General features: G+C 37.6%; 1 protein-coding gene across 1 annotated transcript in view; it reads right to left on the bottom strand.

The window, feature by feature from the left end:
• NECAB1 (N-terminal EF-hand calcium binding protein 1) overlaps positions 1-24094 on the bottom strand; it is a 197291-nt gene that overhangs the window by 164750 nt on the left and 8447 nt on the right. The window lies entirely within an intron of this gene.

Genomic DNA, 24094 nt, shown 5'->3' with positions numbered 1-24094 from the left:
TTATGTATTATTAATTCTCATTTTGTTCTCTTTCTTGAAAAGTATTTATTGAGAACACACAGAATAATGGGTATTTGATATGTTTATTTAAAAATAGAAATTTTAGGGGCGTCTGGGTGGCTCAGTCGGTTAAGCGCCTGACTTCGGCTCAGGTCATGATCTCGCAGTCTGTGGGTTCGAGCCCCGTGTTGGGCTCTGTGCTGACAGCTCGGAGCCTGGAGCCTGTTTCAGATGCTGTGTCTCCCTCTTTCTCTGACCCTCCACTGTTCATGCTCTCTCTCTCTCTCTCTCTCTCTCTCAGTCTCAAAAATAAACATTAACAAAAAATTTAAAAATAAATAAATAAAAATAGAAATTTTCATTTACTTTCTTACGTAATAAGTTTTTATATATCCTAGAGCTGGTGCTTCTTTGAAAAAAAAAAAAAGAGTCTCTTTAAACACTCATTTAATTTTGCCTTCAAGTTTTTTTTCTTTCACAAATATGCCAACAACTAGAGCATTGATCTCAGCATTTCCCGCCCCTGCCACTATCACAATTTTAATCTAGTTTTTGTGATCATTTAAATGGTTATTCTCGGGGCGCCTGGGTGGCGCAGTCGGTTAAGCGTCCGACTTCAGCCAGGTCACGATCTCGCGGTCCGTGAGTTCGAGCCCCGCGTCAGGCTCTGGGCTGGGCTGATGGCCCAGAGCCTGGAGCCCGTTTCCGATTCTGTGTCTCCCTCTCTCTCTGACCCTTCCCCGTTCATGCTATGTCTCTCTCTGTCCCAAAAATAAATAAAAAAGTTGAAAAAAAAAAATTAAAAAAAAATAAATAAATAAATGGTTATTCTCTCAAAACACTGGATTTTCTCTCATGTGTTTCTTTAACATTTTTGAACTTTAAATATTGTAGTTTATCAAGATTAAAACACCAAAACGTCTTCAAAACACCAAGACGTCTTCAAACGTCTTCAGCAGCATCCTTGTACAAAATGGACCCCTGGAAAGCATTACTGAGTTTAGCACACAAAGAATAGCATATACTTCACATACACATGCAGATTTTTAGAGGCAGAAATAAAAAATATCAACCTTGTTTCTAAAATGATGTACTTAAATTGTAAATTAAGAAAAAAATAATATTAATATTTGATTAAATATAACAGATTAAACACTTTCTATTAAATGTACATATCACTTTATACATTGCTTTAATATTATTGTGCATTAACTTCCTTATCTCTACATAGCCCCCACCTGTCAAACTTACAATATTATAAATGTGATTTAAAACAAGTTACTGACAATATATGCATGGAAATGAAATAGAAACTCTGCTGATTTCAGCTCCGATATGTCAAGACCTTAGCCATTATCGCTTCCGTCCTTAGAACAGCAAAAACCTCAACAGACTGAAAATCACTGACTTTTCTCGGAATCATCAGAGAACTGAGGTCGCAGGGCAAACCACTCTCCAAAATCTGAGAAACAGGCAAAACCAGAGAATCCCGGCCAAGATCTGCTTACCCGGAGCAGAAGAGACTGGAGCCCTAAACTGACAGGAACATTTACATGGTCATTTTGATGGCTGCTGGAGGCTGGGTACAGACTAGCATAGGAGGGGGAAACTGCTTCAGTCATTAGGGAGCTTCCGCACTTTCATGGGTTTTACCCCCAGGAGCCCTACCAGGTTCTCATAGTGAGGAGACAAAAAAAAAAAAAAAAAAAAAAAGAACAACTTGTAGCTCTGGAAGAGGGAAGAGCAAGGGGAATCATGAAACATACCCAGAGTGCTCTTCATGACAATGTCTACTCTTCAGGGGCAAAGGTTTTTACCAGAACCCTATCCCATTTGGGGAAAGGACATTTCTCTCACTGCAGACCTCTCTAGGCTTCATATCAAATATGCTTAAGGGAAGCTAAGAAACACTTGTGAAGGTCAGAGCCCAGAAACACAGACCCAATAAAAGACTGAGATTTAATCATAAGAATATAGAACACATCTGCTCCTGCATTCCTTACCATCAAGCGAACATGGATCCCCTATAAATACAGAGGACTACAGGCGAAAGAGCTGGAAGACTCAGCTTCCTTTTCAGGAGGAGGACTTAGGGAAGCTCAAGTAAATGGGGGAGACAAAAAGACAATAAATTTGAAGACTTTAGCAATCAGAGCAAACATTAAACACTGCCCAACTCCTAGCCAGCCAGATTAACATAATTTCTCAAACTAGAAACCTATTAATCTCATTTCCTATTACCTGATACGTCACGATTGGCTTTCACAAAAATATTATCAGGAATGCTAACATGCAAGAAAAAGCACAGTCTGAATATACAAAGCAAACATCAGAACCAGACCAGATCTGATACAGATGTTGGAACTGTCAAACAAGAAATTCTAAATAACTATGATTTATAGGTTAAGGGGTCTAATGGAGAAAAAGAGAAGAGATTGGTAATGTAAACAGAGAGGTGGGAACTCTAAGGAAAAAAAAAATCAAGAGATCAAAAACACAGAAATGAAGAATTCCTCTGATGGGCTCATCAGTGAGCTTGATATAGCTGAGAAAAGAATCAGCTTGGAAAAAAAAAAAAAAAACCTCAACAGAACATCTAAGCACTCTGAGAAATTTCAAAAGGTGTTACATACATGCAACTGGTGAAGAAGAAAAGGGAGTACAGAGCAGAAGAAATATCTGAAATAATAATAATAATGGCTAAGAACTTTGGAAACAAAGTTAATGACAGAAACCAAACTACAGATCCAAGAAGCTCAGAAAGCACCAAATAGGATAAATTCTTGCCTTGACATCCCCCGACTCTGACCTAAGCAATTCTATACCTAGGCATATCATATTCAAACTACAGAATGCCAGGGGCGCCTGGGTGGCTTGGTCGGTTAGGCATCCGACTTCGGCTCAGGTCATGATCTCACGGTCCATGAGTTCGAGCCCCGCGTCGGGCTCTGTGCTGATAGCTCAGAGCCTGGAGCCTGTTTCAGATTCTGTGTCTCCCTCTCTCTCTGCTCCTCCCCTGTTCATGCTCTGTCTCTCTCTGTCTCAAAAATAAATAAACGTTAAAAAAAACACAAAACTACAGAATGCCAAAGACAAAGAGGAAATTTAGAAAAAGAAAGAAAAAGAATTAATCTACAATCTATATAAAGACCAAGAATACAAATTAAAATTACAGTGGACTTCTCATCAGAAACCATGCAAGCAAAAAGTGTGGAGTGAAATATTTAAAGTGTTGAAAGAAAAGCCCTGTAATATAGAATTTTATATCCAGTGAAATTATTGTTCAAAAACAAAGACAAAAATTGAGACCTTCTCGGATGAACAAAACTGAAGACATTCATCGCCAGTGGAACTTCTCTGTGAGAAGTGTTAAAAGAAGTTCTTAGGGAGAAGGAAAGTGATACAGATCAGAAACTCAGATCCACGTAAAGAATAGTGTCAGAGAAGGAATAAATGGAAATAAAATATTTTGGTGTTTTTTTTATTCTGAGTTAATCTAAGAGATAACTCTATAAAGTAATAATACTAACAACATGTTGGTAATTATAGCATATGGATAAGTGAGATAAATTATATCAGTTCATAAGGAACAGAAGGAAGCCCTGGAAATATTCCATTGTAAGGTATGTGTATTACTTATAAAGTGGTATAGTGTTATTTGAAGGTATATTTAGATTAGTAATAAATTAAATATTGCAAATTTAGATTAGTGAGAAATGTATATAGCAACTAAAATGGTTTTAAAATATATAATTGATTTGCTAAGAAAGTAGATAAAAAAGAATATAAGGTATTGTTTAAAACTGAATAAGGTGGAAAAAGAGGGAGAAAAAAGGAACAAAGAAAAAGTGGAATAGAAAATAACTACAAATGTGGTAGATATTAATCCAAAAATACCAACAATCAATTTAAATGTGAATGATCTTAACACGTTAATTAAAAGGCAGAGACTGGGATGCCTGGGTGGCTCAGTCGGTTAAGTGCCCAACCCTTGATTTCGGCTCAGGTCATGATCTCGCGGTTTGTGAGACTGAACCCTACATCGGGCTGTGCCTTGACAGGGGTGTCTGCAAGGGATTCTCCCTCCCCCCACCCCACCCCCACTCTCTCTCTCTGCCCCTCCCCTACTTGCACTCTCTCTCTTTCTCAAAAGAAATAAACTTGAAAAAAATTCTTTTAAAAGCAGAGATTTTCAGGGTAGATAACCAAACAAGAGCCATGCTGTCTACAAGAAACCCACTTTAAATATAAAGATTAATACACACTAAATCTAAAGAGATGGAGAAAGATATACCATAATAGCGTTCAACAAAAGAAGGCTGAGGTAGCTTATTAATTTCAGTCAGAGACTTCAAAACAAGAAAAATTATCAAGGATAGAGAGTGGAATTACTTAATTAAAAAGGGGTCATTCTCCCAGAAGACAACAATTCTAAGTGTGTATGTGCCTAAAACAGAACATCAAAACACATGACACAAATACTGACAGAACTGAAAAGAAAAATAGACAAATCCACAATTACAGTTGGAGACTTCAACACTCCCCTTTTAGTAATAAAAAGGCGATAAATCAGACATGTAGAAAATCAGTAGGGATATATATACATATATTGATCTGAACACCACTATCAATTACTTTATCTATAGTCATTTATACAATACGTCTTCTAACAAAGGCAGAATATGTAACCTTCTTGAGATCACATGGATTATTCACCAAGATATGTCGCATACCTTGTTTAGGTGTGGCCATAAAACACACTTTCACATATTTAAAGTGTAGATGTCACATAGAGTATGTTCTCAGAACACAGTAGAAGTAAACCAGAAATCAGTAACAGAAAGATACTCAAAAATCCCAATATTTAGAAATTAAGGATCACTTTTCCAAATAACACATGACATTTGACACTCAAGTGTCAAGAGAAGTTGAAAAAAAACAACAAAACACTTTGAACTAGATGAATATGACAGTACAACAAATCAAAATTTATAAGTGCTTAGAGGAAGACATATCTTTAAATAAATTTATATATTCATATAAATATAAATATATAAATATAATATAATTTAATTATATTAATTTTATATATTGTATAAATATAATTATATATTTAATTAATTTAATATATTATATAAATATAATATATAAATAAATTTATATATTATAAAAGATCTAAAATCAATATCCAGGTTTCCACATTAGGAAATGGGAGCGAGAAGAGTAAATTGAGCCTAAAGCAAGCAGAAGAAAATAAATAATAAAGATTGGTACACAAATCAATGAAAGTGAAACCAGAAAAACAACAGAGAAAATCAGCAGGACTAAAAGCTGATTCCTTGAAAAGATCAATAAAATAGATAAAGTTCTAGTTGGGCTAAGCAAGGAAAAAAAGAGAGCAAATATGATCAGTATCAAAAATGAAAGAAAAGTTATCACAATTAATAAAACAGCACTATGGACAACTCTATGCCCACAAACTTGATAACTTACCTGAGGTGGAATAATTCATTGAAAGACAAAAACTGCCAAAAGTCGCACAAAAAGAAACAATTAATCTTAATAGGTCCATATCTACTAAAGTAATATTATCAATAATTAATAACCTCACGAAAAATAAAGTGCCATGCCCAGATGGATTTACTGGTAAATTCTATCAAATATTTAAGGTACAAATGACACCAATTCTCCTGATGTCTTCCAGAAAATAGAAGCCAAAATAACATTACTAAATCATTCTGTGAATCCATCATTATCCTAATCCGAACCTAGATAAAACCGTTACAAAAAGGGAAAACTGTAGACCAACACTGTTCAGGAACATAGATGTAAAAATCTTCAACAAATATTAGCAAATTGAATCCAACAACGTTTTAAAAGATTATACACAAAGGCCAGTGGAATTTAGTTCAGTTATGCAAGATGGACAAATATTTAAAAAAACAGTCAACGTGGGGTGCCTAGGTGGCTCAGTCAGTTAAGTGTCTAACTTTGGCTCAGGTCATGATCTCGCAGTTCATGAGTTCGAGCCCCGCGTCGGACTCCATGCTGACAGCTCAGAGCCTGGAGCCTGCTTCATTTTCTGTGTCTCCCTCTCTCTCTGCCCCTCCCCCACTCATGTGCGCACGCACACACACTCTTTCTCACTCTCTCAAAAATAAACATTAAAAAAATTTAAAAAACCAATGTAACCCACAACATAAACAGGCTAAAGAAGAAGAAATCATATGATCATATGAATTGATGAAGAAAAAACATTTGATGAAATTGAACACTCATTAATAATAAGAACTCAGCAAACCAGGAATAGAAAGGAATTTCCTCAACCTGATAAAGAACATCAACAAAAATCCCAAAGCAGAAATCACACTAAATGGTGGGTAAGTAGAAGCTTTCCTCTTAAGATCAAAAACAGATCTTAAGAGATGTCTTCTCTCACCACTCCTATTTAACAATAGTCTGGAAGTCCTAGCTAGTGCAACATGACAAGAAGCAGGAATAAAAGGCATACAGACTGGGAAGGTAGAAACAAAACTGTATTTTTTCACAGATGGCATAATTGTCTATGTAGAAAATCATCCCAAAGAGTCAGCAAATAAAACAAACAAAACCCAACCCCAAACAAAACCTCTGAAACTAAAAAGGAAATATAGCAAAGTCACAGGGTAGAAGGTTAATATACAAAGTCAATTGCTTTACTATATATCGGTAACAAGCAACTGGAACTTAAAATCCAAAACAATACCATTTACAAAAGTACTCCCAAAATGAAATACTTAGGTAAATCCAAAAAATATATATATAAAGGATCTAAATGCAGAAAGCTACAAAACTCTGATGAAAGAAACTAAGTAAGATCTAAATAAGTAAAAGATAATCTAGAAGACTCGATATTAAGGGAGCAATTCTTCCCATCTTTGTCTTTTGATCAATGCGACTGATATTGCAATCAAATCCCAGCCACTATTTGATAGTACAGACAAACTGATTCTCATGTGTACAGGGAAAGATAAAAGGCCTAGAATTACAAACACAATACTGGAGAGGAAAAACAAAGTTAGAGGACTTAACAGTACCCAATTTCAAGACTTTCTGTAAGTTACAGTAATCACCCCAGTGTTGTCTTGGCAACAGAACAGATGCATAAATCAATGGAACAGAATCAAGAAACCAGAAATATAACCACACTAATATAGTCAACTGATCTTTGACAAAGGAGCAAAGGCAATTAGAGAAAGGACAGTCTTTTCAAACAATGGTGCAGAAACAATTGGATGTCCATATGCAAAAAAATGAGCCTAGATAGAGTTTATACCTTTGATATGAGAAACCTTGGATTGCATGATGGGTGTTAGATACAACACCAAAAGCACAATCATGAAAGAAAAAAAAAGGTAAGTTAGACTTTATTAGACTTTTAAAATCTGCTCTGTGAAAAAAATACTCTTAAGAGAATGAAAGACAAGCTATAGGCTGAGAAAGTATTTGCAAAACGTATCTGAATAAGGACTTGTATCTATAATGTACATAGAAATCTTAAAATAGCAATAAAAAGGCAAAAAGCCAATTTTAAAAAAAAGTGGGCAAACATCTGAATAGACACAAATCCAAAAAAAAAAAAAAACAAATGACAAATAAGCATTTGAAATATTTTCAATACTGACTGTCATTAATAATTTAAATAGTAATGAGATGCTACCACATACCCATTAGAATGGTTTCCCTCAAAAAAATAAAAAAAACCCAAAAAAACCTAGCAACACCAATTCCTAGCTCACATGTGGGTCAACAGGAACATTCATTCATTACTGGTGGAAAAGCAAAATGTTGCAGCTACTTTGGAAGACAGTTTGGCATTTCATTTTCTTATGCAGCAACCATGGTCCTAGGTAGTTACGCAACTGCTCAAAAACTTAAGTCTACACAAAAACTACACGTGAATGTTTATAACACTTTTATTCATAATCACCAACAATTGGAAGTAATTAAATGTCCTTCAGCAGGTGCACGGATCAAATAATTTTAGTACATTCGCAGAAAGGAATATTATTCAGTGATTTTTAAAAAGTAAGCTATCAAGCCAAAGAAAGTCATGGATGAAACTTGCCAGTCTGAAAATGCTGTCTATGTAGTATATGATTCTAATTTTATGACATTCCAGAAAGGACAAATTTATAAAGACAGTCACAAGATGAGTAGATGCCAGGAGTTCAGGGCAATGAGGGTCGAAAGGACAAAAACAGGGGATATTTTAGGGTGGGGAGACTATTTTGCATGACGTGGTATGATAAATATATGGCATCATGCATTTGTTGAAACCCACAGAACTTTATAGCGCAAAGAATAAACTTTAAGATAAAAACAGAAAGGGAGGCAAACCATAAGAGACTTATATACAGCGAACAAACTGAGGGTTGCTGGAGGGACTGTGGGTGAGGGGATGGGCTAAATGGGCGAGGGGCATTAAGGAGGACACTTGTTGGGATGAGCACTGGGTGTTAAATGTAAGTGATGAATCACGAGATTCTACTTCTGAAACCAATACTATACTGTATACTAACTTGGATTTTAATAAATAAATAAATTAAAAAAATAAACTTTAATGTGTGAAATTCTTTAAAAATCATTTAGGAGTTCAGGGGATTCCAGGACGGAATGGAGAATGTGACAAAATAATTTAAATGTATTAGAAACAGATGGAAACAACTTCACTGAAGGCAATGAGGGAAAACAGTGTTGACCTAAGTAACTTTGGAAACGAATGGAGTCCACATAAAGGCAAAATAAGGGGTACTTAAGCACTAGACCCGAGTTGATAAAGTTGTTTTCCACAGGGGCACAAGTAAAACATCCTGAGTACTATACATGCATATTGGAATTGAACAGTTATGTAAATGAACGGCTGACTGGGGGAGCCAGGTATCCCACTGTTGGAGTGGCAGGTTACTGAGAAGCTAAAGGAGGAGGCTAGAATAATCATGTGGTAATGCTTTAAAGTCTGAAATACCACTATGACTCATGTTTAGCTTAATATAGATACATATGTGCACATACAGAAATATTTGTAGAAATGCACACATACTTGGGTTAGTATACACATCTATATTTCCTTGCTCCATCAGCTGAGAGAGCTTAGAAGCAACAATGGCACCCCAGTGACAATGAACACGTCTACCACCCACATCTTGGTTTCTAATATCCATTCTCTAGTAAAAACAAAAATCAAGAATCCCTGGAGAACTGACGGATTCTCATACTGGGGCAGGAATTATAAAAGATGAGTCTGAAGCATCTGAAGGGCCAGAGAGTAAGAAAGTACTAAAAGACTCTCACAATTGTGAGGGTACGTCAAAGGCACGGAGGAGTCTACTGGAAGGGCTCCCAATGGCCAAAGTGGGACAAATTGAACAGTAAAATATATTGAGTAGTACTGGATTAATCATAGAATAAATATCCATGTGTCTGTAGTGTTATAAATATTGAGTAAATAAATACATATATAAATGAGAGCATAGACAAATCTCCCATGCAGAAGAACTATAAGTAATTCATGCACATACTCAGTTTTCAAGGAGGTGGACCATAACTCCCCACTCCTTAGGTGTGGGCTGCCCACGGTGACTTCCTTCCAGAGTCAAGTTATGGAAAGGGGAGGAAAGAGTAAATTCTGCAGTGCAGAGACCTGCCAAACACTACCTGAACCAGGTGATCAAGGCCAATGCCAAGAGTCATAAATCATGCTGGCCATATAAATCTTTGATACGATGGGGATGGCACTTTACCTTTGCTATCTTCCTCTCCCAAAGACATAACCCCAGCCTACACATGAGGAAAACATCGAACAAATCCCAATCTAGAGACATCTAAAACACCAGACTAGTGCTCCTTTAAACTGTCAAGATCATCAAAAACAAAACAGGCTAAGAAACTGAGCCTAAGAAGATAGGATTACTAAACACAATGTGGTATCGTGGCTAGGATCCAGGAACAGAAAAAGAACACTGGGGAAAAACTAAGGAACTCTAATAAAGTATGGACTTTAGTTAATTATGAATCAATACTGGCTAATTGTATCGTATGTACTACACTAATGTGAAATGTTAATAATAAGGGAAACTGGATGTTAGGGATATGGGAATTCTCTATAGCAGCTTCACAGTTTTTCCAGAAATACAAAACTGTTCTAAAATAAAAAGTTTTATTTAGGGGCACCTGGGAGGCTCTTTACCTCTGGTTGAGTGTCTTACTCTTGATTTCAGCTCAGGTCATGATCCCGGGGTCTTGGAATCAACCCCGCAACGGGTTCTGCTCTGAGCGTGGAGCCTGCTTGGGATTCTCTCTCTCTCCTCTTTCTCTGTCCCTCCCACACTCATGATTGCTCTCTCGCTCTCGCTCGCTCTCTCTCTCGCTGTCTTTCAAAATAAATAAGCTTTTTAAAAAATTTAAAAATGTATACAATAGCATGTAAAATTATATAGAATAATATATTAAAAACTGATTTGCCATGTTATCAACATGGTAAAATCAACTATATCTATTCATATTATATCTTGAAATCTAATACATTAAATTCAATAATCAACTCAACAAAGTCACTTTCTTAATCCCAGACAAGTTACCCTGGTTCTCGTGTTTTCTACAGACCATCTGGGAGAACGAAATGTGTTTCAGGTATCGGCGCTTATACAAGTAAAAATACATTGACTTGTTATTTTTTGAAGCATTTCTACTTTAAATTTTATCGACCATAATCATCACAATAATGACGTAAGTTATATATTATTACGTTTCTTTCCAGGAGTAGAAGAAAACTGAAGTAAATTCAGATGTGGTGCTTGAAAGCATGGGGACATATTTTTGGAAGGTCATTAAAACTGCCATCAGTTTAAAATTTGCCAAGTGCCCAAAACTCAGGTAGAAAACTGAATAATTCAGTGAAATGCTTGGCTCCTCACTGACTTGATACCAAATATTTAGATTCTTTTTTTTTAAATATTTTTTTAACATTTATTTATTTTTGAGAGACAGAGCATGAGTGGGGAGGGGCAGAGAGAGAGAAGGAGACACAGAATCTGAAGCAGGCTGCAGGTTCTGAGCAAGCTGTCAGCACAGAGCCTGATGCGGGGCTCGAACCCACAAACTGTGAGATCATGACCTGAGCCGAAGTCGGATGCTCAACCGACTGAGCCGCCCAGGTGCCCCCCCCCCCACAAATATTTAGATTCTTTATCAGGAAAGCTCATTTCTTATATCAAAATAATTTTGTCACTTGAAATTGTATTGGGAATATGAAAACTGTCTTCATCTTGAAGTAATGAGTATATATTAATTTTTCATGGCTAGAAAGAATGTGCTTCTAACTTAGTAAGAAATATATATCTGTTTAATGTCACTTCCACAGAGAAATTAACAGCAATGTTTTAGGTGAAACTGGGAGAAAGGCAAGAAAAACAACCCCCACCCCCACCCCCACCCCATATACTCAGTCTTTTGTAGAATGACAGATGAAACTTCTGTTGGAGGAACATTTAGGCATTTGTAGGGAATATGGATTCAAAATTAGCAATGTAAGGAATACCCCATTTGTAGGCCAATTTTACTGCAAGATGAAAAACTAAATGTTTTAATACAGGTGTTAGATTTAGAAAAAGGAATACAATACACAATTCAATTGCTTCTTCCGCCCCTCTTTAAACCTTTGTTTCTAATAGATAATAACTCTTTTCCAACTAGTTTACCTTTTCAAAAAGGAATATGGTATTTTTGCTCGGTCAACGTCTACTTTCCTTTATTTTGGTAAAAATACTTTGGTTTTCACTTGACAGATTACCTGCCCACTCTCTCATTCCAAGTATTTTAGGTGAGGCTTTATGCAGCTCACGCCGCTCTGGAAATGCACGTGTAATCCAAGCCTGGAAAAATCAGTTCATTCCGTCCCTTGGTTATTGCTTCAAGAATGGGCATGTGGATGGAACTGGAGAGTGTTATGCTAAGTGAAATAAGTCATACAGAGAAAGACAGATACCATATGGTTTCACTCTTACGTGGATGCTGAGAAACTGAACAGAAGACCATGGGGGAGGGGAAGGAAAAAAAGAAGTTAGACAGGGAGGGAACCAAACCATAAGAGACTCTTGAAAATTGAGAATAAACTGAGGGTTGATGGGGGGTGGGAGGGAGGGGAAAGGGTGTGATGGGCATTGAGGAGGGCACCTGTTGGGATGAGCACTGGGTGTTGTATGGAAACCGATTTGACAATAAATTTCATATTTAAAAATAAATAAAAATAAAAATAAATAAATAAACAAATAAACAAATAAAAGAATAGGCATGTGACTCTAGTTGATCAACCAGAGAAAATATTGAGAGGTATTCTCTTTTTATTCTCATTTGTTGAACTCATAGGATGCATTCCAGGAGTCATCTTGCCTCTCCTGGTAAGAAAGCCTACCTGAAAGTAAACCAACCAGAGGAAAACCAAACCTGAGATGGAGAGAGAGGGAAGGAGGCAGGAAAGGAGAGTGACTCCTGACACCTAAGTACAACCGTGCCTCTATACCATCCCTGCAGTATTTCGGTCATAAGAATCAACTAACTCCCTATTTCACTAAAACGAATCTGAATTGGGTTTGGAGCACTTTGAACTGACTTGGTCCTGATGGTAAGCATCTTTCTTTTTTCCCAGCTGTCTCAATTTTTTCTCATCTTTAGAGATCTAGTTGAGGACAATTATTCTATAAGCTTACCTAGGCAAACCCAAGCCAAAGAACTCTTCCTCCTCTGAACTCATACATTAGTATATTTAGCATCCGTTTGCCTTAGTGATACCTCTTGTGTTGTTGATGACATTGTTACTCAATTTTCTCTGTGTATGCCTTTTTTTTTTAATCAATAAGATGCTAAATTCCCAAAGGACAGCATTGTCCAATATCCCTTCGCTACTTCAAGTCCCAAATTGTTGAGAAGTGATTGACCAAGTTTTCTCCAAATCTATGTGCCAAAATCCAAAAGGAGTTATTTTCCTTACACAAATGTATAATTTGTCCTAGCAACATAAAGCCTTTGTAAGAGCTCACAGTTCCCACTTTGCTTCCGTAATTAATTCATAGGTAATTTCATAAATTATATCTTTAGAACCCATATGAAATTAGTGAAGGTAGAAGGAAACTGACATGTTTTGAATATTCACAATATACTAAACAAAATCCTTGGGACCCCACATATATTTACCTGGCATATATCTCACAATAGTGCTGCTAATTAAATTTTATTATTTTTACTTTACAAATGAGGAAACAAGCTGAGAGATGTTAATTTGTTCAAGACCACACCCTAGTGAATGTACACTCATGTTTATGTGTTTTTGAATCTTTGCATTACCACCATCTAGCACGGTGTCCAGCATAAAAAGAAGATTCATAAAATATTAGGCAAATGAATGAATGAGTGAATGAACAAATAATACAGCCACGATCAAAGGTGTCCTTTTTGGTTCCAGATCTCCACTATACTATGCCACCTACAAACAGAATCATCACCAAGATAATCCCATACATTTTTGTCTCTTGTTTTTAAGTTACAATGAATCACTTAGCATTATGCATGTGGAAAGACGGATATTTCAACAGCTTCACCCCACTATGGAGGTGAGTCACAGTAGATGAAGCAGCTTGGGCTAAGTACTAGGACTTTTAGGTTAGAGGGGAATCTGAATATAAATTGTATTTACTTGTTCTGTGACCTTAAACAAGTTACCTATGTCTCTGATTACTTATCAGTAAAACTGGGATAATATTATCTTCCTTGTAAGACTGTTATGAGATGAAATAAAATTATGCTAGCAGAGCATCTGACATATAGGCATCTTTTTTTTTTTTTTTGCTGTTATTACTATAATATTTTCTTTGAAGTTCGAACCAATTCTCTCATGGCCATCTAAGTCTTAGTAATGTACAAGTGTTTGGTTTTTAATAATTTAGGCATGACTTAGAACATTGAGAAAAAAGACATGTCTCTCGTTAACAGCAACAGATATTCATAACTGAGCTCTCATAACTAAAAGTGACGCCAATATTACAAAAAAATTTTTTTAATATAGAAGACACTCTCAACATAAAGAACAGTCTCATTACCCAAGCCAGAAACTACAAGTCTGCCTTCCTGCCCTTAGCCATAAGTATGTACTATTAAATACCTTCCTGCCCTCAGCCATACTATTAAATACCTTCATCTGTCTTAATGTTTTTAACTAATTACCGAATCTTTGCTAATAATACATTCAAAAATATCAAGTTCAATTTCTTTATTACCTTTACCATGGATTTATTGACGCTTTCAACAGCTCTAATCTGGAGGGTTTTGTGGCAGCCCGGCTGTAAAATTCTGGCAGCTTTAACTAGGGTAGAGATTTGGAAGTAGTGAGAAGTGACTTCATTTTGAATGTATTTTAACGGTGGAGCCAACAGGGTCTACTAATGGATTAGATGTGGGGTTTTTAGAGGCTCAGAATCATGGAAGCCTCTGAAACTTCTGGCTGGAGCAAGTAGTGAATAATGGTAGCATTTCCAGAGTTGGGAAATGCTACTGCAGCAAGCCGGGCAGCTGGGATGGAGAGTGTGCTTTCAGACATGAGCATGGGAGGTATTCAGGATAAAGTTTTACAAACTGAGAAACTGTGTTCAGCAACTAATTCCTATGTACTTTTCAAGTGTGTGTGTGCCTTTGTACTTGCTTTTCTTTTTACCTGGGATTACCTGTCCCCCATCTAACCTACACTCGCATGAAGTACACTCAAGAGGCGGCTTTCCCGGGGCGCCTGGGTGGCTCAGTCGGTTGAGCGTCCGACTTCAGCTCAGGTCACGATCTCACGGTTCGTGAGTTCGAGCCCCGCGTCAGGCTCTGGGCTGATGGATGGCTCAGAGCCTGGAGCCTGCTTCCGATTCTGTGTCTCCCTCTCTCTCTGCCCCTCCCCCGTTCATGCTCTGTCTCTCTCTGTCTCAAAAATAAATAAACATTAAAAAGAGGCGGCTTTCCCAACACCCCCAGCAGAATTAGACTTACCTTCCTCTATGGCCCGATAGCAATTTAGTAATGTTTACAAAATACTAATAATACATCAAGCATTATACTAATTACTAGGGATACAAAGATATAAAATTCCTTGCGTTCAAAGAGCTTACAATCTAATAGGGGGTAGGGGAACCTACCCTAACTATTCAGTACAATGTGATAAATGGTATATACAAAATGCAATGAAACTATAGATGAGAGAATGGTGGGTAGTCAGGCTAAGGCACTAATATTTACTGAATGTATATTTGCCATATGTATGGTACTTTAATTATTATTTCATTGAATTCTCACAACAGCCCTATAAGCCAAGCAGAAATCTTTAAGTACTTACCCCAAACTATACAGTTTGCACGTGGCAGAATTAGCTTACAAATCCACCCCTGACTCCTAGGCCATTTTCTATCAAACCAAATGCAGAAGGGGCTTCATGGGTGAGATAAACTTAGGCTGAAACCAGAAGGATGAAAGTCAGAGGAAGTGGTGCATGTCTAGACGCTGGGGGCTGGGGGAGTTACGGGCAGTGTCCTTCAGAGAGAATGGAGGGAGAAGAGGCTGGGTAAGTGGTACCATGCTTAGGAGTCTGGGTTTTATCCTGGAACAAATGGAGTATTCTGTTTATTTTTTTTTTAAGTTTATCTATTTACTTTGGGAGAAAGAGGGAGAGAGAGCGCGCACACAGGGAGGAGCACAGAGAGAGGGAGAGAGAGAGAATCCCAAGCAGGCTCCACACTGTCAGCACAGAGCCCCACGCAGGGCTCAATCTCACGAACCATGATATCATGACCTGAGCCAAAATCAAGAGTCGAACGCTTAACCAGCTGAGCCACCCAGGCCCCCCCTCTAATAAAACATTTTTAAAAGTGTAAGTAATAAGCAGTTGGAAGAGATCACAATATTTCTACTTTGAAATAAATACACGGACCCACTGGTCATTTTGACATCATGAAGACGGAGCCAATGAAATCCAGCATCGCAACACTTTTGATACCTGAGAGAACCTCAGATGCTGAATGCATCACATACATTTCAGTTTTTCCCAATGCTTTCACTATTTTCTTTAAAAACCATAAATAAAAATGAATTCAGTTTCCCTAGTTTTCAGTGTTGGAGTATAGAACCCAAAGGGTGTCTTGGGCATACAGGGCCAACTCTAAGCACACATGAGAAATTATATTAGGATTATTGATTTACAAACAATAGGCAAAGCTGAATGACCATGGCAAAGGTAGGGCAACAGCCAGGGCAGCTATGAAGGCTCAGTAAGGTCATCATGGACAGAACATCTAGGCACTGACAGGAAAACAATTCAGCACCAATGGGAGGGTGGGCGGGCCATTGTAATTATCCCACCAAATAAGAATAAGCAGGATGAAAAAATAAAAATAGGTAACATTTATTAAAAAAAAAAAACTTTTTAAGGGACAGGCACCTTTAAAAAAAATCTGTATTATTTCTTTTAATCTTTTAAAAAGCCTGTGTGAGAGGCATTGTTGTTGTTGTTGTTTAAGTTTATTTATTTTGAGAGAGAGAGAGAGAGAGAGAGAGGGAATGAACCAGGGAGGGGCAGAGAGAGAAGGGTACAGAGGATCTGAAGGAGGCTCTGGGCTGACAGCAGAGAGCTCGATGCAGGGCTCGAACTCATGAGCCTTGAGATCACGACCTGAGCCGAAGTCAGAGGCTTAACCGACTGAGCCACCCAGGGGCCCAATGAGACCTACAGTTTTTATCTCCTTTTTATAAACGAGGAAGTAAAATAATTCGCTCAGATCACAGAGAGAGAGAGGAACGGGAATTTGAACCCAGGACATCTGACGACAAAGCCTAGCTTAACTATAGTTAGAGTTAACTGTAACTAGATGGAGTAGAGGAGATGATTCACCGCAGAACAGAAAGAGAAAGGAACTCTGGGCTGCTAACCAACAGATCCAGATTACAGACAGCACTTATGGTAGAGGCCACATTTTAGAGGGGACACCTTGCACTATACACTGTAGGATTTGCTATCAGAGCAGGTTCTGACTTCTGAACCTTTGGCTGCCCATGGCATTCATGTTGTGGGCTCAGTAATTTGAATAGAAATTCTCTGTTTGTTTCTATGACAGCTGATCAGACCAGCTAAGTAAAGATAAGAATTTTCACAGTTTTCTGCTTTTGGCAGAAAAGCAACACATTTATGAGAGTGAAACTGCTTTGTATTTTAGAAAAAAAAAAACCATACTGTGGAAATAGAAAAGTTGTTTTTCCTTATTTTGTGAAAAAATTATCATAGTCGGAACTTGCACTCATGCACTCCCACATGTTGTATTGCCTGATGAGCCACTTCTTCCTGGGTCATTGTCCGGCCGTGAGATTTTATTTATTTTTTTAGATAGCTCTTACTAGACTTTGCTTTGACTTTCAAGCTGGTAGGTGTACAATTGAAGGGTTTGCAAGTTTGCAGACGCCTGAGTGTAAATATAGTATAGTGCCATATCTGATCCCTACTGCTCTGCAATTAGTTACTTGATTCTCAGTTACACCGATGTTCCCAAAACATTTTGAGAAAATAGTGAGAGATTATGAAATAAAAATCGGCCTCATGCCAGTAATCCTAATTTCCAGGGCCCAGCTTTTAATCTTTTTATCCTTGTTTGGGGCTAGGATCCCCGATTAAAATATCGGAGGGGCAGGGCGCCTGGGTGGCTCAGTCGGTTGAGCGTCCGACTTCAGCTCAGGTCACGATCTCACGGTTCGTGAGTTAGGTTCGTGAGTTCGAGCCCCGCGTCGGGCTCTGGGCTGATGGCTCAGAGCCTGGAGCCTGCGTCCGATTCTGTGTCTCCCTCTCTCTCTGCCCCTCCCCCATTCATGCTCTGTCTCTCTCTGTCTCAAAAATAAATGAACATTAAAAAAATTTTTTTTTTTAAATATCGGAGGGGCTATAGAGCTCCCTGTGTGGCCGGTGATTCTTAACTAACTAGCTCATATCACAAGAGCCTTGTTAGCAAGATAAAGGAAATAGAACCACAGACCTCTGGATGGTACTCTCAAAGTTTCCCTATCTTCAGAGAAAATATTCCCATTTATCAAACCTGTGTTTTACCCCTCTACCTGAGGTCATATTTACACGTTAACTGAATAAACCAAACTGTGGGCGGCCATGTTGAAAGGCTCTTACCAATTCTTGCTAATCTATTAACATTGGTTACATAAGGATCCAATGAAGTCTTCAAAATATTCCCAAACACACAAATTCAACCTGAACTTCTTATATGAGTGTTTTTAATGCCAGTAGTAGTTCTGTCCCAATTTTAAGGTTATTTTTTTCTATTTCTGAAAAATGCCACCAAAATTCTGAGAGGGAATGCTTTGAATCTGTCGATTGCTTTGGGTAATATAAACATTTTAACAATATTAGTTCTTCTAATCTATTAGCACAGAGTCTCTTTCCATTTATTTGTGTCTTCTTCAATTTCTCTCATTAATGTCTTTCATTAATGTCTGCACAGGTCTTTCACCACCTTAGTTAAATTTACTTTTAGGTATCTTATTCTTTTTGATGCACCTGTAAATGGGATTATTTTCTTAATATCTTTTTCTGGTAGTTCATTTTCAGTATATAAAAATGCAACAGATTTTTGTATATTGCTTTTGTACCCAAACTTTACTGAATCCACTCCTTAGCTCTAACACATTTTTTTGGTGGCAACTTTAGGGTTTTCTATTTGTAAAATCATGTTGCCCTCAAATAGTGAGTTTTACTTCTTCCCTTCTGATCTGGATGCCTTTTGTTTCTTTTTCTTGCCCAATTTCCCTGGCTAGGACTTCCTACTACGTTGAATAAAAGTGGCAAGAGTGGATATCCTTGTCTTGTCCTTAATCTTAAAGCTTAACTGTTCAGTTTTTCACCATTGAGTATAATGTTAGCTGTGGGCTTGTCTTTGTGGACTTTAGATATTGAAATAGTCTACAGTCCAACTTTGTTGAGAGGTTTTGTCATAAATGGATGGTGAATTATGTCAAATGCTTTTTCTGCATCTATTGAGGAGATAATATGATTTTTATCCTTTTGTTAAAATTGGATATCATGTTGATTGATTATTTGGGTGTTGAACCATCCTGGAATCCCTAGGATTAATCCCACTTGATGATGGTATATGATCTTTTTAATGTTTTGTTCAATTCAGTTTGCTAATATTTTGTTGAGAATTTTTGCATCTAAGTTTATCAGGAATATTGGCCTATAATTTTACTTCTTTGTGGTATCTTTGTCTGGTTTTGGTATCAGGGTAATTAATGCTGACATCATAAAATAAGATTGGATGCAATCCTCCCTCTTCAACGTTTTTGGAAGAGTTTGAGAGGAACAGATATTAAATCTTATCTGAATGTTGGGTAGAATTCACAAGTAAAGCCACCTGGTTCTGGACTTTCATTTGTTGGTAGGTTTTTTTTTTTTTTTTTATATTGATTTAATCTCCTTTCTAGTAATCAGTCTATTCAGACTTTTCTTTTTTTTCATGATTTAGTCTTGGAAGATTGTATGTTTCTAGGAATTTATCCATTTCTTCTAGGTTGTCCAATCTGTTGGTATATAATTGTTCATATAGTGTCTTAGGATCCTTTGTATTTCTTTGGTATCAGTTGCCACTTCTCTTTCTTCAATGCTGATATTATTTATTTGAGCCCCCTTTTTGCCTTACTGAGTCTAGCTAAAGGTCTTTTTATCTTTTCAAAAAATCTGTTCCTAGTTTAATCAATCTTTTCTGTTGTCTTTTTTGTCTTTATTTCATTTATTCCAACTCTGATACTTATTAGCCCCATCCTTCTACTAAACTTGGGGCTTTATTTATTCTTTTTCTAGTTCCTTTAGGTGTAAAGTCAGATTGAGAATTTTTCTTATTTTCTGAGGTAGGTTTATATCGCTATAAACTTCCCTCTTAGAACTACTTTTGCTGCACCCCATAGATTTTGTTATGTTGTATTCCCATTTTCATTTGTCTCAAGGTAGTTTCTAAGTTTCTCCTTTGATTTCTTTGTTGATCCATTGGTTGTTCAGTAGTGTGTTGTTTAATCTCCATATATTTGTGATTTTCCAGTTTTCTTCTGGTAATTGATTTCTAGTTTCACATCACTGTGGTCATATAGGATGCTTGATATGATTTCAATCTTCTTAAGTTTATTTAGACTTGTTTCGTGACTTAACATGTATATAATCTATCCTAGAGGATGTTCCATGTGCACTCAAGAAAAACGTGTATTCTGCTGTTGCTTTCAGAACGAATGCTATGTATACATCTATTAAATCCATCTGGTCTGTTGTTTAAAGCAGAATGTTTTCTTATTGATCGTCTCAGAAAATCATCAACATCATTGATGTAAGTGGTATATTAGTGTTCACTAGTATGATTCTATTGCTGTCCATTACTCCATTTAGGTCTGCTGAAATTTGCCTTATATATTTAGTTGCTTCTATATTGGGTGCATAAATATTTTAAAATGTTATAGCTTCTTAATGGATTGATATCTTTGTAATTACTATGCACAGGCAAAATTTCATTTACTATTCACGACAGCTTTCTGAGAGAAACAATATTATCTATCCCCCCTTCACAGCCGAAGAAACGGAGGCAAGGGGAAATTGAATGATTTGCTCTAAGTCATTAAACCAATGCCAGTGTTCTTACCACTGCTCTAAACTATTTATTCTATAGACTTTTCACAACAACTGAAGACAATGTATATAAAGCACCTGTAATCGGACATAGTCTAAGACATGTCCTCAACAAATTTTAGCTAATACTATTAATTAATAAACAACAGATAAGTAACAACAATGCTTAGTTTGATGGACTGATCTATAAGGTTGTGTTTCTTGTTCAGTTTTCAGTATCATATCGTTGGATATGCACCTTTTGCAAATAGATTTGCAAGTACTGACTGAGCACCTATGTTGCGGCAGGCATTTTACTCCCCGCGGTGGGCCTGGTGCTTTGTGAAATAAAATCTGTGGTGTTAATTACTATGAGCCTTTCCATTTTGCCTTTTTCTAAGGTTAATTTTTTTTTTGTGAACTTTGCAAATACCCATGAATCATTTCCATTTTCATTCTACCTGCATATAAGTAAGCCTTCTCAGGAGCTTTGCATTTCTAGATTTAATTCTGGGCTCTTTAGATCAAAGCACTCATATCTCTCCTATCCTATTTTGAGGTCTGTCTTTGTGTCTAGGATCCTAGCCTATGATTTTAAAACAATAACCAAAAGCAAACAAATCTGAGACACCATTATTATAGCTAATTGCTATCATGTATTTTTTCCCCGTTTCTCCAGCAGCTTCTCTCATGTCAGATAGATCCCAAAAGCTAAATCTGGTAGGCTAAGTATCATATTAAGCTGATACTGAATAACACCTCTTACCCCCTTTGTTATTCCATTGCCAATTATGCAGTCCATAAGGGATTCTGTCATATGAGGGTCTGTTACCCAGAGATCACGTACATGTAGCAGCTGTTTATTTGCAAATACAGAATGGGATGAACACATGGTTCAGAAAGATGGTTTTTTAATGTTGGTATCTTCTCATTTACATTAGATTATCCACAATTCTTTTTCCCTTTTCCAATTCTGAATATATGGTAAATAGTCTCTTTTTTTTTCTCACTAAACTCCACTGAAATAGAAATGACTGGAATGTCACCAAGTGTCTCCAATAGCTAAGGCATCACAACCTCAAAATAGCTCAAGCTTTAAATAGTGATACTGATCACATTGATCATAAAAATAGTGGCAAAATGAGCAGGTATAAGTTATTACTATGTACCATGCACTTCCCTGGGGACCTTACATATGTGTGTCACTTACTATTCATAATAACCCCATGACATAGGTAGGTGCTATTATCTCTATTCTGTAGATGAGAAAGCAGAGGGTGAAGAGTTTGTTGCTTACCCAAAGCCATAATGCTACTAGGTGCCAGAGCTGTGACTTAAACCCAGACTGTCCTGTCTCTGTTTCCCCTCACTTTACACTGAGAATTAGGGAGAAGAGCAAAGCAGGATGAAAGGCAGGGGAAAGAGTAGACAGAGAGGCAGGAGATGGGTAATGGAGAAAAATGTCATTAATCGTCGTTAATTTGTTAAATGAACATCCACGGAGTCCCCAGGACTGGCTGGGCGTGGTATCTACACCTAAGCCAAGTTCCTTGTCCAAGAGAGGCAAGCTTGGCTTAGAGAAGTAGAATCGCCAGCAAACAACTGTAGTCCTCACAAAAGGGAATAAGCAATACAAGCCAAAGTGTGCAGAGCACAGAGAGAGAGAGGTTGGGGCCCTGCAAGGGGGAGCTGGGGAAGGCTTTTCAGATAAGGTGCCTTCTGAGCAGGAATGACAGCAATACAGGAGAGTGTGCAAGCTGGCTAAGCACAGAAAGGGCAGAACAGGTAGAAGTCAAAGCAAGGACGCCACCACAGAAGGGTGACAGATGGAGCGATGCTCAGAGAATCCCTAGTGCTTGGGAGGGCTACAGAAGAGGACGCGTGGTGAGTATGTGGGAATAAGAGCGGAAGGGCAGGTGGCTTTGAGAGCACATTAGGAGAGGGAGCAAGGAGGCAGATGAAAAAAACAGAGGACCGAACAGGACCACACCGGGCTTTTAGATCAAAGCACTCCCATCTCTCCTGATCTATCCTATTTTGACCGAGTGACCATTCTTCATAGCAGAACATATGAGGTTATCATAAACTACAGTAAATCATGAACTGGTTTTTCAGGTGCTTTTTATTATGACTACGGATTATGACAGCAAGCCACCAAAAGAGGTGAGTTGTAATGGAGAGAAGAGTGGCATATACAAAGGTAATAAGGACCCTCCATGAGAGCCGGGGGTCCAAGGAAAGGAAGGTGTAGCCTGAGAAAACTAGGAGCCTGGGTAGAGAGAGAGAAAAGGCATATCTGAACTAGAAATGGCTGCTAATATGCTAATATGGCAACTAGCGTGGAGCCATAGGGACTATTCAGTCGTGCTTCAGGCATCACTGGGTTTGGACGTCAGGCATAAGGCCAACAAGTGGGATGAGAAGACAAGATAACAGCATCGTTACATCCGTCTTAAAAATCAATCAAGTGATTCAGGTGGAAAAAAGCCCCTCTGAATTGATAATATATTAACCAGTGCACCCTAATTTGAGAAAACATTCTAATGGACAGGCCCAATGAAATATCCGGGTTGGGGAACAGACCCTCATATGACAGCAACTCCTGGGGTTAATATCTTTTCTGTTGTGTGAAAAGCTATCCAGTGCAATCAAGCTTTTCTTGATCTGGCTGCTTAAGGGCTAACCAGACCACAACAAATGTTTTTAAAGTGTCAGACCTGGACTCTGCCTGTAACCCTTCCCCACAGATAAGAAATCGGATTTCAAGAAAAGGAAAGGACTTTTTGTATCCTAAATTTGTCACAAAAGTCTTGTCAAGAATATAGCTCTATACTATACTTGTACTATACTGTACTTGTATTACAGCAGCAAAATAAACTCAATAAGCTCTAATTTGGCATTCCATGGAACAAAATCTGCAGTGGGATAAGAGTCAAAGGATATTGCTTATGACAGCTTATAATCGGACTTTGTGCAAGCATCATTTAAATCATAGTTCCTCTGACAGAACAATCTTTTTATACTAGTTTCAACCTACTGCTCTGTCCCTATAGATTATTACTTCTAGTGCATATAATTCAAATGCAAGAGCTATGGCCAAGAGCCATGGAGTGGAGGTAAGTCTGGCAATGCAGGCTTGTAGGTAACTAGCTCAGAGCACAACAGCAGCCCCCAAGGCCACTGTTCGGTGTGGACAGCCAAGATTTTGGTGCCACACAGACCCAAGTTCAAGTCTCAGATCTATATCTTGTTAACTCTAAGAAATAACTCAAAGCACTTGGCCCAAGGCCTGGCACATAGTAGACACTCAATGATTAGAAGCTGTTATTACTTTAAAATTAAAGCATAAAAGGGAAAAGCCAGAGCTATGACAGCTCCTCACTTCAAGGCATA

This window comes from Neofelis nebulosa, chromosome 14, assembly GCF_028018385.1.
Source record: "Neofelis nebulosa isolate mNeoNeb1 chromosome 14, mNeoNeb1.pri, whole genome shotgun sequence".
Classification (NCBI taxonomy): domain Eukaryota; kingdom Metazoa; phylum Chordata; class Mammalia; order Carnivora; family Felidae; genus Neofelis; species Neofelis nebulosa.
This window is presented reverse-complemented; position numbering and strand designations above follow the sequence as displayed.